This window comes from Dunckerocampus dactyliophorus, chromosome 3 (assembly GCF_027744805.1).
Source record: "Dunckerocampus dactyliophorus isolate RoL2022-P2 chromosome 3, RoL_Ddac_1.1, whole genome shotgun sequence".
Classification (NCBI taxonomy): Eukaryota; Metazoa; Chordata; class Actinopteri; order Syngnathiformes; family Syngnathidae; genus Dunckerocampus; species Dunckerocampus dactyliophorus.
In genome coordinates, this window is record NC_072821.1 from 33344389 (window position 1) to 33357483 (window position 13095).

The following is a 13095-nucleotide window of genomic DNA, read 5'->3' on the forward strand; positions in this document are numbered from 1 at the left end:
ACGATGCCACGTAGCTTTTATCACCTTGATGACATGTTTTTACTCTTATGACATGTTGCTGTAATAGTTCCCAAAGCTATATGACAACGATGCCACATAGCTTTTATCACCTTGATGACATGTTTTTACTCTATGACATGTTGCTGTAATAGTTCCCAAAGCTATATGACAACGATGCCACATAGCTTTTATCACCTTGATGACATGTTTTTACTCTATGACATGTTGCTGTAAAGGCGCTGTCGTTGCAGTCTGCACTTAGACAAGACGACGTACAAGTGATTGTAAGCATACAATACTGACCTGAGAGCCAAGTGGTAAGTAAAAACTATTATTGCTTCTAAAACAGGGGTGTCCAATCCTTTTTCCAGTGAGGGCCACAAACTGAAAAATGCGAGGATGCAGCTTTGCCACTTTGATATTTTGTACCTCAACTTTTGTGATAGAGGTGAAGAGTCAATTAGTAGGAGCTTTACTGTTGAGTTTAAGCTCCGTGGAAGGAAAAAGCAGCCAAGAACATGATGGCAGAAGGCGTGACCCACACTTGCACCAAACTTGAATGTCATGTAGGGGGGCCACAAAATGGTACCATGGGCCATGGGTGAGACCTTTGGGTTACAGCATGTGTGAAACAGTAACAGTAAGTGGAAATGCATAGTAAATTGCAATCTGTTTAAATTGTAAATATAAAAATGGACTACTTACGTACTGGATTGAACAACAAATTAATTTTTTAAATATAAACAAATGTTCAACAAGCTAACCTGACAGGCTGCTGGAAAATAGAAAATAAAAGCTATTGGAGTTGAGTTGATAAGTGTCATCTTCCATCTTCCCAAGTATAGGCAAGCTTCATCACACAAGAACTTGCAACATGCAGACCAAGGTAGACTTACTAGGCAAGAATTCTAAGGCCTTCATCTTCATGGGAGCCATCCTCTTGATAGGCCTCATTGGACTCCTCTTGATCTACATGGCATCGCCACCGCCTAAAGTGCAAAATCTGCCAGAACCTAATGTGCAGAGTCTGCCAGACCCAGACCCTATGAACAACCAGGGAGGTGCGGAACCAGAGAACAACCAGGAAGGTGCGGAACCAGAGAACAACCAGGAAGGTGCCGAACCAGAGAACAACCAGGGAGGTGCGGAACCAGAGAACAACCAGGGAGGTGCGGAAGCCGTGAACAACCAGGGAGGTGCGGGACCAGTGAACAACCAGGGAGGTGCGGAAGCCGTGAACAACCAGGGAGGTGCAGGACCAGTGAAACACCAGGGAGGTGCGGGACCAGAGAACAACCAGGTAAAAAAATCCAAACAGCTAAACAAGCTGCTCACGAAAAACCTTCAGCATATCCATATGAGATCAATGTACTGACACAAGAGTGTCGATTTTTTTAAAACATGTAATTGTTGGAAAATTAGGTTGCGGGTTGCAGAAAAGCTATAAGTCAAAATATGGGAATAAAGTGTAAAAGATACATATATCAGCTATTACTGACAGCATTTGGGGATGGACTGGGAAAAGCTTTAGACAAGATGAATAATAATTGGTTTACATTCACAGGCTCTTCTGCCCAACGCAGGTTAGCAAATCAATTTATGTTTACAATTCACATAATGCTCCCTTTGTTTGGTGCTTTTTCTTAATAAATATTTTTTTTTTTCAGACATTTGCCCTCCAACATGGCGTAAACATGGCAATCAATGTTTCCTGTTTGTTAGAAGCGTGAAAAGCTGGTACAGTGCTGAGGTATGGCAGTCCTTAATCCTAAACTTGTTAAAAACACCGAAAATATTTGGTGCTTGTTCCCTTGAAGAAAAAGCATTTTTTGCATGCTTCCAATGGGGGAAAAGTAGCACCAGACTAATACAAAAATTAAAAATAGAAAGGCAATAGTTCAAATTGAAATCTAAATTAAATTGCATTAGTGTACGGCAAATTCTCTCCAAAGAGGACTGTTTGATAGTTGGAAGCAGGTGACATTGAGAGAGTTTCTTCTAAGATTTGGTGAAAACTGCTCAGTCAGCATTAATCTCGCTAATGCGTAAATTGTACACATCACTGCGGCAAATGTAACAAAACTAATTTGATAGCGCATGCATGATAGCTGTTTGATGCTACTTAAAAATGCTCTTTCTCCCTAACTTCATAAGGAGGTTGCCTACTGCCACAGTTGTTCATGCCAATCTTGTGCCATCCTCTGTTGCTTTTTCAGCATTACTGCGTAGCCAGGGGTGGCCACTTGGCCTCAGTTCCCAACCAAACCATGTATGATTTCTTCATCGAGGGATTGGCTAATGAAACTACGATTTGGGTTGGGGGCTACAGGGATCCCTATGAGGTGGGTGATTAAGTAATCACAGGTTCATTGAGGCATGCTGGTTTTTAAATAAAAAATGAGTTGTGTATTGCAACATTCATATTAATGTTGTAGTAAAACAAGTTTGTTTCGGTTCAAGATGGATAGCTTTTACAACATTTTCATGGTGTAAAAGTAGCTCTACTGCTCTATAGGATGCCAATTTCTTTTGATTTTTCAGAATGGTCGATGGAAATGGACGGATGGTTCCAAGTTTGAAGTGAAGACGCATGAAGAGAAGGGTAGCCAGGATGCTGGATGGGCACAAAATGAACCCAATAACGCTGATGGCAACGAAAATTGTGTGGAGATTAACTTGGGAAGTAAGATTGCAGAAATGTCTTATTGATTCATGAACATTTTGACAACCCTGCATCTTGTAACTTTTGTACACGATTTCTTCACAGTGAATGGACTCAACGACTTGTTGTGCACATTTTGGGCATACTCATGGGGAAACCCATTTGTTTGTCAGAAGGGGCTGGCCTCCGATGTGTGATCTGGCTGCTCCTTCAAAGACGTCAGTGCTGAAAGATCGTCACTCTGCGTTTAATTGAGTTGCTTTAATGAATCATAATCAGCGTGCACATTATCCAAAACAAAATGAAGATGGTACAATCTGCAGAGACAAAACACAAATTTACAAAAATGAATCAAAACATTTTCAGGGGTCATTAACATTTTGACCCTACTCTATTACCATTGAATCACAGAGAAATTCACTGATCTTCTACATTTTCAAGCAGCTAAAATGATGCACAAAGCAAATAAGCTGCTTCACAACAATGGGCTACAATTTTTCTCAAGACAACTACATCCTAAAACAAAAAAGCCGATCATTTCACTAAAGTTTGGTTTGGTTTAGTTTATTTGAACATGAAGGTTACAATGGAATACATCTCATGAATCATTTTTTCACAGTTCCTCATGTCCAAAAGGAGTAGGAAGAAGCAAAGCTTATTTAATCCTACCCCCCATCTATTCTACATCTAGTACAGTACATGTAGTTCACTTCCTGCATTCCATGTCATGTTTTCTTTGATAGTCAGGATAATACATAGATAACGATAAGACACCCCCCCCCAAAAAAATTATATATATACATGAAAAATGTTTAAAATATGAATAAAGAACAAAACTTTTTTAGAAGTTTAAAACTGAAGAGAAAAAATTGTATGACTAAACGTTTGAGAGTATGTAAATTGTTAAACTGCAGAAATCCATAAAACGGCTATTTTTATGACACACTTTGCGGCAACACCACAAACCCACAGCATATCTATGTGGGATTCAAAACATGTACTGATGGGATCCATTTCATGAAACGGCACAAAAGAATTGATGTTACCGTTAGGTCAGTTTGATATGATCAAATTCCTACCCATCACTGAGTTACATCAAACATTGGCATCCTTTTATTTACCTTAGACATGGCATCAATATCGGATGGATATTTTGGCGATGTGGCGAGTGTTGTAATTTCGATGTCGGTTGGTCTGATCCAGAAGGATTTCTTTCTGATCCATCGCCTGATGCCAATCAATGTACAAAGGGACTGCAACTGTTAAGCGGTGGCTACACGAAAGCCCCGCCCCACGTAGCACTGCACAATAGCAATGTTAAATGGCTCAGTTTAGCTGCAAATGTTAGCTATCATTGAAGCCATCATAGCCTAGTCAGCTTGTGTGACAATTTCTATGCTAATTGGGAGATGTTTTTGTTCTTTGAAACTACTATGGATAGCATTAACAGTTGCAAATGGTCCCTTGAATTTATTATACTGTGATTTAAGTAGGGGTGTCATGGTACACAATATTGGCTTCTAGAAATTTCCAGGACAAGACCAACAAGACTGAGTTACTTACAGTAACTGAGTCAATAGTCAAGTGTTAATAGCTGAGTCAATAGACGAGTGATTCTTGAAAAGCTGATTGCTGGTTGGATTTTAATGTGTGCTTCCAATCCTGCCTCGCCCGCTGCCACCACATGCGTAATCATTCACAGCAGCAATGCAATAGTTTAGTCTTATTGGCTTCTGGCTGCCCTGTTCCTGCTAAACATTTCATGACACCCCTATTATGTGTTCTTAGTGTTTCACATGTTATTCCAATATGTGCTCCTGGATGTTGGAATTTCCTTTGGAACCAATAAAATGAAAACTAAAGACCTATCTTCTCCTGCTTACTAAAGAACGGAAAAAGTAGCTTTTGTTTTGGTAGGTTGCATGTTTATATAGCCATAGAACACAATATTCTGTGTGCCTTCAAAGATCAAATACCACCCGAATGAGAAGTCCCTAAAATGATGCTCTGAAACTTTTGATACATCTTTGTGACAAGGGCGTCACTGATTCATCTCTAGAACTACTGCATTCTCTGCGGCTGACACTGAGCATCTGGCTTTCTCTCGTGTCTGTGACTGAAAAAGGTTGACACCCTGGTAGTTTTGAAACTGCTTTTCCTCTCGCTGCTGCCTCTGCTCCACCGGGGTAACTGCTTCATTTTTCTCAACCACGCCCATACGTTGGTTGTATTGCTACAGTCTTCCTAAATCAATCACACGCGCAGTAACATGGACATTGCATGAGAAGGGAGCAGGAGAGGTCAATTTTCAGGGGACATTCTGGGACCCCTGGGCACCTCGGGGCCCGAGGCAATTGCCTGTCTTTGTTTAATGGCAAGTCCGCCCCTGCTTGGACCAGTCGTGTGAAGCCAGCGTTCATATAAACTTGTAGTGAATGCAAAAGATGAGGTGTAAAAGATGCAGGTGCAGTGCTGCTAATGGCACTAGTAGTGCACATTAACTCCTCAAACAGGAAGTGGCCCAATATTACAACTTGGTTCCAGACCCGACTGAAATGAATTTCCACAAAAATAGAAATTGAATATTTCTCCCAAAGTCAGCTGGGATAGGTTCCAGCATGCCCCCACTGCCCTAGTGAGGACAAGCGGCTGAGAAATGAATATTTTTGCAGTTAGACCATAGAAAACCTGTTTATGACCTAAATACCTTTTTTTTTTTTACATTATAGCTCTGTAGACCTGAAATAACACCCCAATAGTCACCTTTACATTCCAATAATAACAGGAAATAAGACATTAATAACAGAAAATAAGACAATAGTGTTGTCAAAAATAGCTCATTAATGGCTGTAACTATTTCTATTCTTACTCATTTAGTTCATTACTTATGTTCAAATTTTTCATCAAAGCACATGCGCATCATGTCATGCCAAAATAGTTTTTAGTCAATGACAACACAACTGAACACAAAATAGTTACAACATAACTGACATTCATTTATATCGTTATATAGTTTATATAGTTATAAAGTTTTAAACATGAAACAGTGGTGAACCTTCCCAGGAGTGGCCGGCCAACCAAAAGGACCCCAAGAGTGCAGCGACGACTCATCAAAGAGGTTACAAAAGACCCCAAAACAACATCCAAAGAACTGCAAGCCTCACTTGGCTTAGTTACGGTCAGTGTTCATGACTCCACCATAAGAAAGACACTGGACAAAAATGAGTTCCAAGACCAAAACCACTGCTGAACAAAAAGAACATTAAGGCTCATCTCAATTTTGCCAGAAAACATCTTGATGATCCCCAAGACCTTTGGGTAAATACTCTGTGGTCTGATGAGACAAAAGTTGAACTTTTTGGAAGGTGTGTGTCCCATTACATCTGGTGTAAAAGTAATGCTGCATTTCAGAAAAAACATCATAGCAACAGTAAAATATGGTGGTGGTAGTGTGATGGTCTGGGGCTGTTTTGCTGCTTCAGGACCTGTAAGACTTGCTGTGATAAATGGAACCATGAATTCTGCTGTCTACCAAAAAATCCTGAAGGAGAATGTCCGGCCATCTGTTGGTGACCTCAAGTTGAAACCAACTTGGGTTCTGCAGCAGGACAATGATCCAAAACACACCAGCAAGTCCACCTCTGAATAGCTGAAGAAAAACAAAATGAAGACTTTGGAGTGGCCTAGTCAAAGTCCTGACCTGAATCCTATTGAGATGCTGTGGCATGACCTTAAAAAGGCGCTTCATGCTGGAAAACCCTCCAATGTGGCTGAATGACAACAATTCTGCAAAGATGAGTGGGCCAAAATTCCTCCACAGCGCTGTAAGAGACTCATTGCAAGTTATCACAAACGCTTGATTGCAGTTGTTGCTGCTAAGGGGGGCCCAACCAGTTATTAGGTTTAGGGGGCAATAACTTTTTCACACAGGGGCATGTAGGTTTGGATTTCGTTTTCCCCATTAATAATAAAAAGTTTAATTTAAAAACTGCATTTTGTGTTCAGTTGTGTTGTCATTGACCAATATTTAAATCAGTTTGATGATCTGAAAGTGTGACAAACATGCAAACAAATAAGAAATCAACAAGGGGCAAACACTTTTTCACACCACTGTATATGCTACTAAAATGTAATTATTTTTTTTAAGTTTATTCTCGTAAAATTGCAACGTTTTTCTCATTAGAATATGACTTTTTTCTTGTAAATTACTGTAAATTTTCTTCTTGTAATTATGACTTTATTCCCATGACAGTTGGACTTTTTTCCCATAACATCATATATTTTTCAACCTTATGCAACCTTATTTTCCATACATTTCAACTTTATGCTTTGTTTGTTTTTAATAAGATTAGAACTTTGATAAATATATTTTTTTATTTTTAAACTATATGCTACTAAAATGATAGATTACAAATTAAAATATATTGATATATTACAAATTTATTCTTGTAAAAATGCGACTTTTTTCTCTAATATATTGACTTCATTCTCGTAAAATGACAGCTGTTTTTTATTTCTGATTTTTTTCAACTATTTAAAGTTACATTTTAAATCTTTCCAGCCAGGAAACATGAAGGACATGCTTTAACCTTTGCATGTGATGTGCATGCCCTCAGCTGAAAAGCATGTGTCAAACATATCTTTGCACTTTGTGCTAAGGGGGCTGCTGACTCTATCCCACATGGAGGGAAAGTTGACTGACAGATATGTTAGGTTGTAAGCGCTTGTAAGCTTTCCTTCTGCCCAACAAGGGTGTGCTTACAGTGTAAAAAACACGTGCATGGCATCTCAGCCAGTCAGTTGAGGGTAACTCACTGCAGGGTTTTCTGCTGCAGCGCCCCCCGGTGGCGTAAAATTTAACTGATCCATTCAGACCGGAGCGCAGGGACCGTCTAAAAATGTCTTCTTCTTCTTCTGTATTATGGCGGTTGGCATCAATGTTGCCAACTCCTCAGTAAGAAAAATAGCTATTGGCTGTCCTGGAAGGCCACAGATGACGTCGTTGGCCATGACCAGACCATGTGAATTGACTTTTAGACACAACCTGTCATATTTTTGTTCTTTAAAAGTCTTTCACTTTAAATGAAAGCCTCACAGCTAATTGCATAGTAACAGCGTCATAAAACAGCATCCGACCTCATCATTAAAGGCCAAGGAACAGTCTGGCAATCTGCTCTCGTCTGTGGTTTACCGACTCAGATGATGACATCTCTCACACACACAAGCACACACACACTGACACATCTTTCATCTTTGAAACATGCTCCATTAAGGCAGATTCGTCTTATCTTATTTCCATATGACTGTGAATAATGCAGAACACTTTAATCGGGCCCTCCATCCATCCATCCATTTTCTATACCGCTTGTCCTCTTTTAGGGTCGCGGGGGCATGCAGGAGCCTATCCCAGCTGACTCCGGGCGACAGGCGAGGTCCACCCTGGACTGGTTGCCAGCCAATGGCAGGGCACATATAGACAAACAACCATTCACACTCACATTCATACCTATGGACAATTTAGAGTCGCCAATTAACCTAACATGCATGTTTTTGGAATGTGGGAGGAAACCGGAGTACCCGGAGAAAACCCGCGCACGTTGTTCAATATTTCAACTCAATTTTTTTTATTTTCTTGTTAAATTATATTTTTACAATGTGTCGCGGGCCAACAAAAAAACATTAAAAGGCCGCAAATGGCCCCCGGGCAGCAGTTTGGACACCCTGCACCTATCAGTGACCTTATGAGCCTCAGTTGAAACGTCCTAATATTTCTCACAGCAAATACAGTTCCACTGACCTCAAGGCCGTGTGATACTTTTATCCAGGAGGTTTTTGTCGCTGACACCAAGTCTCGGAGCTTCATAAAATGTTTCTCCACAGCGGTGACAACAGAAAGAAGGAGACACAGGTTCAGCGGAGAGCACTGGGGGTTAGTGTTGGTCCTTTTAATGACTCTACCAGTGAAAGTATGCAACACTGCTTCTGCTACTGTCATTAGGGGCCCGCTATCACACAGAGGGAGAAAGCTGACTCTACTTCCTCTATGGTGTGTTCAGGAAAAACACGAGGAAATCGCCACATATTTCACATCTGGGAGGCTGGAAGACTGTCTTACTGAATAAAATCACTACTTTGGTCAGAATAGACATAGAAGTAAACATTAAAAATGTTTTTCCATTTTTAGAATATGCCGAGAGCCGATAAAAATCAAGATGTGGGCCAAAAATGACCACCAAGTTGCATTTTGGACACTCTTGGCATGCATCATATCTTTAGACCATCATACACCAGTGCAAGTGAGAATAAAGTCATTATTAACAAAATGAATGTACTGTACTGTTCCTTAGTATTACCATATCTAACGTATTGTGTGGAGATATGGGGAAATAATTACAAAAGCAATCTTCACTCACTCACTGTACTGCAAAAAAGATCTGTGAGGATCATTCATAATGCCAAGTATAGAGAACATACAAACCCTTTATTTTTAAAATCACAGATATTAAAATTCGCAGATTTAGTACATTTTCAAACCGCTAGAATAATGTATAAAGTTAATAACAACTCGTTACCCAAAAACCTAATTAAGTATTTCTCAATCAGAGAGGAGAAATATGATCTTAGAGGAAAATTAAACCTATAACATTTGTATGCGAGAACTACGCTGAAAACCCACAGCATTTCCGTGTGTGGAATTAAATTATGGAACGGATTGAGTAAAGAACTCAAACAATGTACAGAGATGAGCAAATTCAAAAAACAATACAAGCAGTTGATGTTTGCTAAATACAAGGCAGAAGAGTCCTGATTGTTCTGTCAGGCTTGTTATTTTATTTTTATTTTATTTTATTTTTTATTATTATTATTATTATTTTTTATAATTTTCTTTGTTGTGTTTAAAAAAAAAAGAAAAAAAAAGAAAAAAGCTTTGTTCTTTTTTATTTATTTATTTAGTATTGTCATCATTATTATTATTATTATTAATGTATGTGTACGTATATATATAATTTTTTTTCTTCTTTCTTTTTTTGAGGGGGAGGGCTATCTTACCGTTATCTATTATGTGTTATCCTGACTATCACTGAAAACATGACATGGAATGCAGGAAGTGAACAACATGTACTGTACAAGAGGTAGATTGGATGGGGGGTAGGATTAAATAAGCTTTGCTTCTTCCTACTCCTTTTGGACATGTGGAACTGTGAAAGAATGATTCATGAGATGTATTCCATTGTAACCTTCATGTTCAAATAAACTAAACCAAACCAAACAAACCAAACCAAATGTCTACTAGCAAATTCCTACAGAAATACAGTATAAAGGCTAAGAAATAGTAACTATTATTTGGAGAGATGATGAAGCCTGCATCCAGACAACCATCGATATACCCTTGAGCAGGGCACTGAACCTTTTCCCACATTTTGTTATGTTACAGCTTTATTACAAAATTGAATGAATTCATTGGGCCTCATTCACGAAACGTTCTTACGCACAAATGTGTTCTTAAAGCCTTCTTACGAAGATTTTTGGCATTCATGAAACGTGTTCTCAACTCACAGTTCTTAGATCTAAGAACAAATTCTACGAACGCTCAGGAGGACTCTTACGCACAAGCAAAGCTTGCACTTTCAATGCGCAATCGCCCTCATGATGGATTTTGCAACCTGATCCCAAAAAATGTAGCGCAAATAAAATATCCCAACAATTATTTATCATCAAAACAACTAAAATATACTCCATGGATAAATATATATTCAAATCCCAATTCATCCAAAAAAAAGTAGCTGGCTGGACGTGCACTGCGCAGAGAGAGAATGTAAAGGGACCATTAGATTTATTTGCTGAAAGCCACGAATATTTGATGTCCCGCTTCAGGCTTCAGGCTTCCCTCTCTGTTCTTGCAGGTGTTCAGGATCATCAGAATAACATCGCAATGAAACGTGGTGTGTCTATTGCGCACGTAGCACCCCCAGATAACGACATGCACCCCCAGCCACGTCTTGAGCCAGAGCACGGGGCTGCTGTATTAATTAGGCAGCGTCTAATCAAATGTAACCACACAAACTATGTATTTTGACTTTATTTTTCCATCATGATTGTGTAAATATTTTCTAGAGTTTCTGAAATGGTTTGGTTTCTGATTGATGGCCCACGTCCCGTTTCCTCCAGATCCCTCCGGTGCAGTCCAATCTTTTTTTTTTTTGTTAGTCTATTTTAAGTCAAACCACTTCTTTTTAACCTCTGCGGTGGTGCGTTTCTCCATGGAAACGGCATTTATGTTTCCTGCAATGGTGCTCCATGCCGACTCTTTTTGGATGGCCTGATGACCGGTGGATACACGTGAAAATAAGGTGGTCTTGTGTTCGCTCACTCCTTGTAAAAGCACCTCTATTTCAGTAGAAGTGAAGTTTTTCTTTCGTTTGTTGTCCAGCTGCTCCTCAGTCTTGCCCTTGCGCGTTGCCATCTCCGCCTCCAGCTGCCTGTTGCGCACGGCACATTTTTTACCTTGTATGGGAAATAATAGGCGGTGACCTATGCAAATTAGGCCTCACATGCACGTGCATCGCAGTTGGCATTCATCAACCTAAGAACACCGGTGCGAACGATTATCCCTACTTAAGAACGTGTCGTGAATGCGGCGCAGTTTCCAACACACGCCTTCTTAAGTACACTTCTTAAGAAGACTTTTAAGAAGATTTTCGTGAATGAGGCCCATTGTTTTCCTCACAATTCTGCACACAGCACCCAATAATGACAACATGAAAAATCATTTTTTTTAAATGTATCCATGTGAATTAATTAAAAAAAAAAAAATTCAACTAAGAAATCACACACTTTCAATCATAAAAATGACTAAATGAGCTAAAATACAAATATAAGCCATTGAGAAGACGATGCAAATTGTGAATGTAGTAATCTACATTGGTCACCAGGTGTCATTCAAGCACCAGACTTGATCGCCTGAACAACAGTCTTTTATTTCATGTTTGAATAAGCTCACATCAGACACAATAATAACAATATAATAATAATCATCATCATCATCATCATCATAACACGGGCTACTGTTATGGCCATAACCCACAGCATGCTGAAAATCAACTTCCTGTCTGCCGCCATTCCACTCCCCTAAGGAATACATTTATAGCAACACAGACGAGCATGAGTCTTATTTATGTCTTAAAATTGCTTATTTCTTCTTATTATGTCTGCTATTTTGGGTAATAGGAGTGTATAGATGACTACAGGGATGTTATTTCATGTCTAGAGGGCTCTAATAATGTTAAAAACTGTATATAGAAGGTTGTAAACAGTTTTTTTTATGCTCTAGCTTAAAAAATATTGCATTTATGAGTCCTAGCAGGACTTCCATGTCGCATGTAGGTGGGCTCCAAGTGAGAATGTCCACATGGCTGCGTTAGCTGCTGTTTGACTCATGATCACACCGTGAGCCTCCATAACTCCCCATACCCCGTCAAGTGTTTGTTCTTCAAATGCTGTATTAAATGAATGCTAACCCTCGCAACATATTTTTCATTGCAGGTAAGTTCCACACGGCAGACATGTTTTTTTTTTTTTGGCACACCTGCACGGTGTGAAGGAAAGTGGGAGTAGGACTTACCCAAGACGTTAGGACAAGACACGACACTACACGCAGGGATCGCTGCAGGCTGCAATGGTGCAAGCCACACGTGATTGGCTTTTGTGATCAGCGTTGAAAGGCATTTATCGGCATTTACCAGTCACATGATTTTTCATGGAAATCGGCTGATACTGATCAGTGGCGTATCGATCGGAGCATCCCTAATACTAATAATAGGCATTTTCACCTGTATGACAAAGCTGAGATGCATTTATTTCTTGATACAGTAGACGCCCCTACAATGTAAATAATCCGTTTCGAGAACCTTTATGTTATAGGGTTTTTATGTTATACAAAGCGTAAAATACATGTAAATAGCCTAATGTGTTCCAAGATCTTCCCAAACTCACCACCTTTGGCACTTCAAAATATTCAAAGTCCACCAAATATGGTGGGAAAATATAAGAAAACGTTAGCATAAACATACTAGAGTAACATTCCAATATAAAATAAGGTAATAAATAAGATTACTGTAAATGAATAAAACTGAAAAACAAAACAATCTTACCGTTCACGAGATGTCTTGATCAGGAGCACGCAAGTGGAGGCAGGGAGGAGGACCAGCCTGAGTCGAAACGCGACTCAAAGAGTCTAAGAGTCAGCTGGTCTCACAGACAAACGCACACGCACTACACGATAACGCTGTGTGCAAAATTTTAACAAATTTTTAAAATGTTTTAACTTAACTTAATTGTTTAAGTTAGTTTAAGGGGGACTACGAAGAGGAAGGAGGTTGAAGGGAGAAGCCTGTCTCTCACACAAACGCACGTACGGGCTGTATAAATCAGCC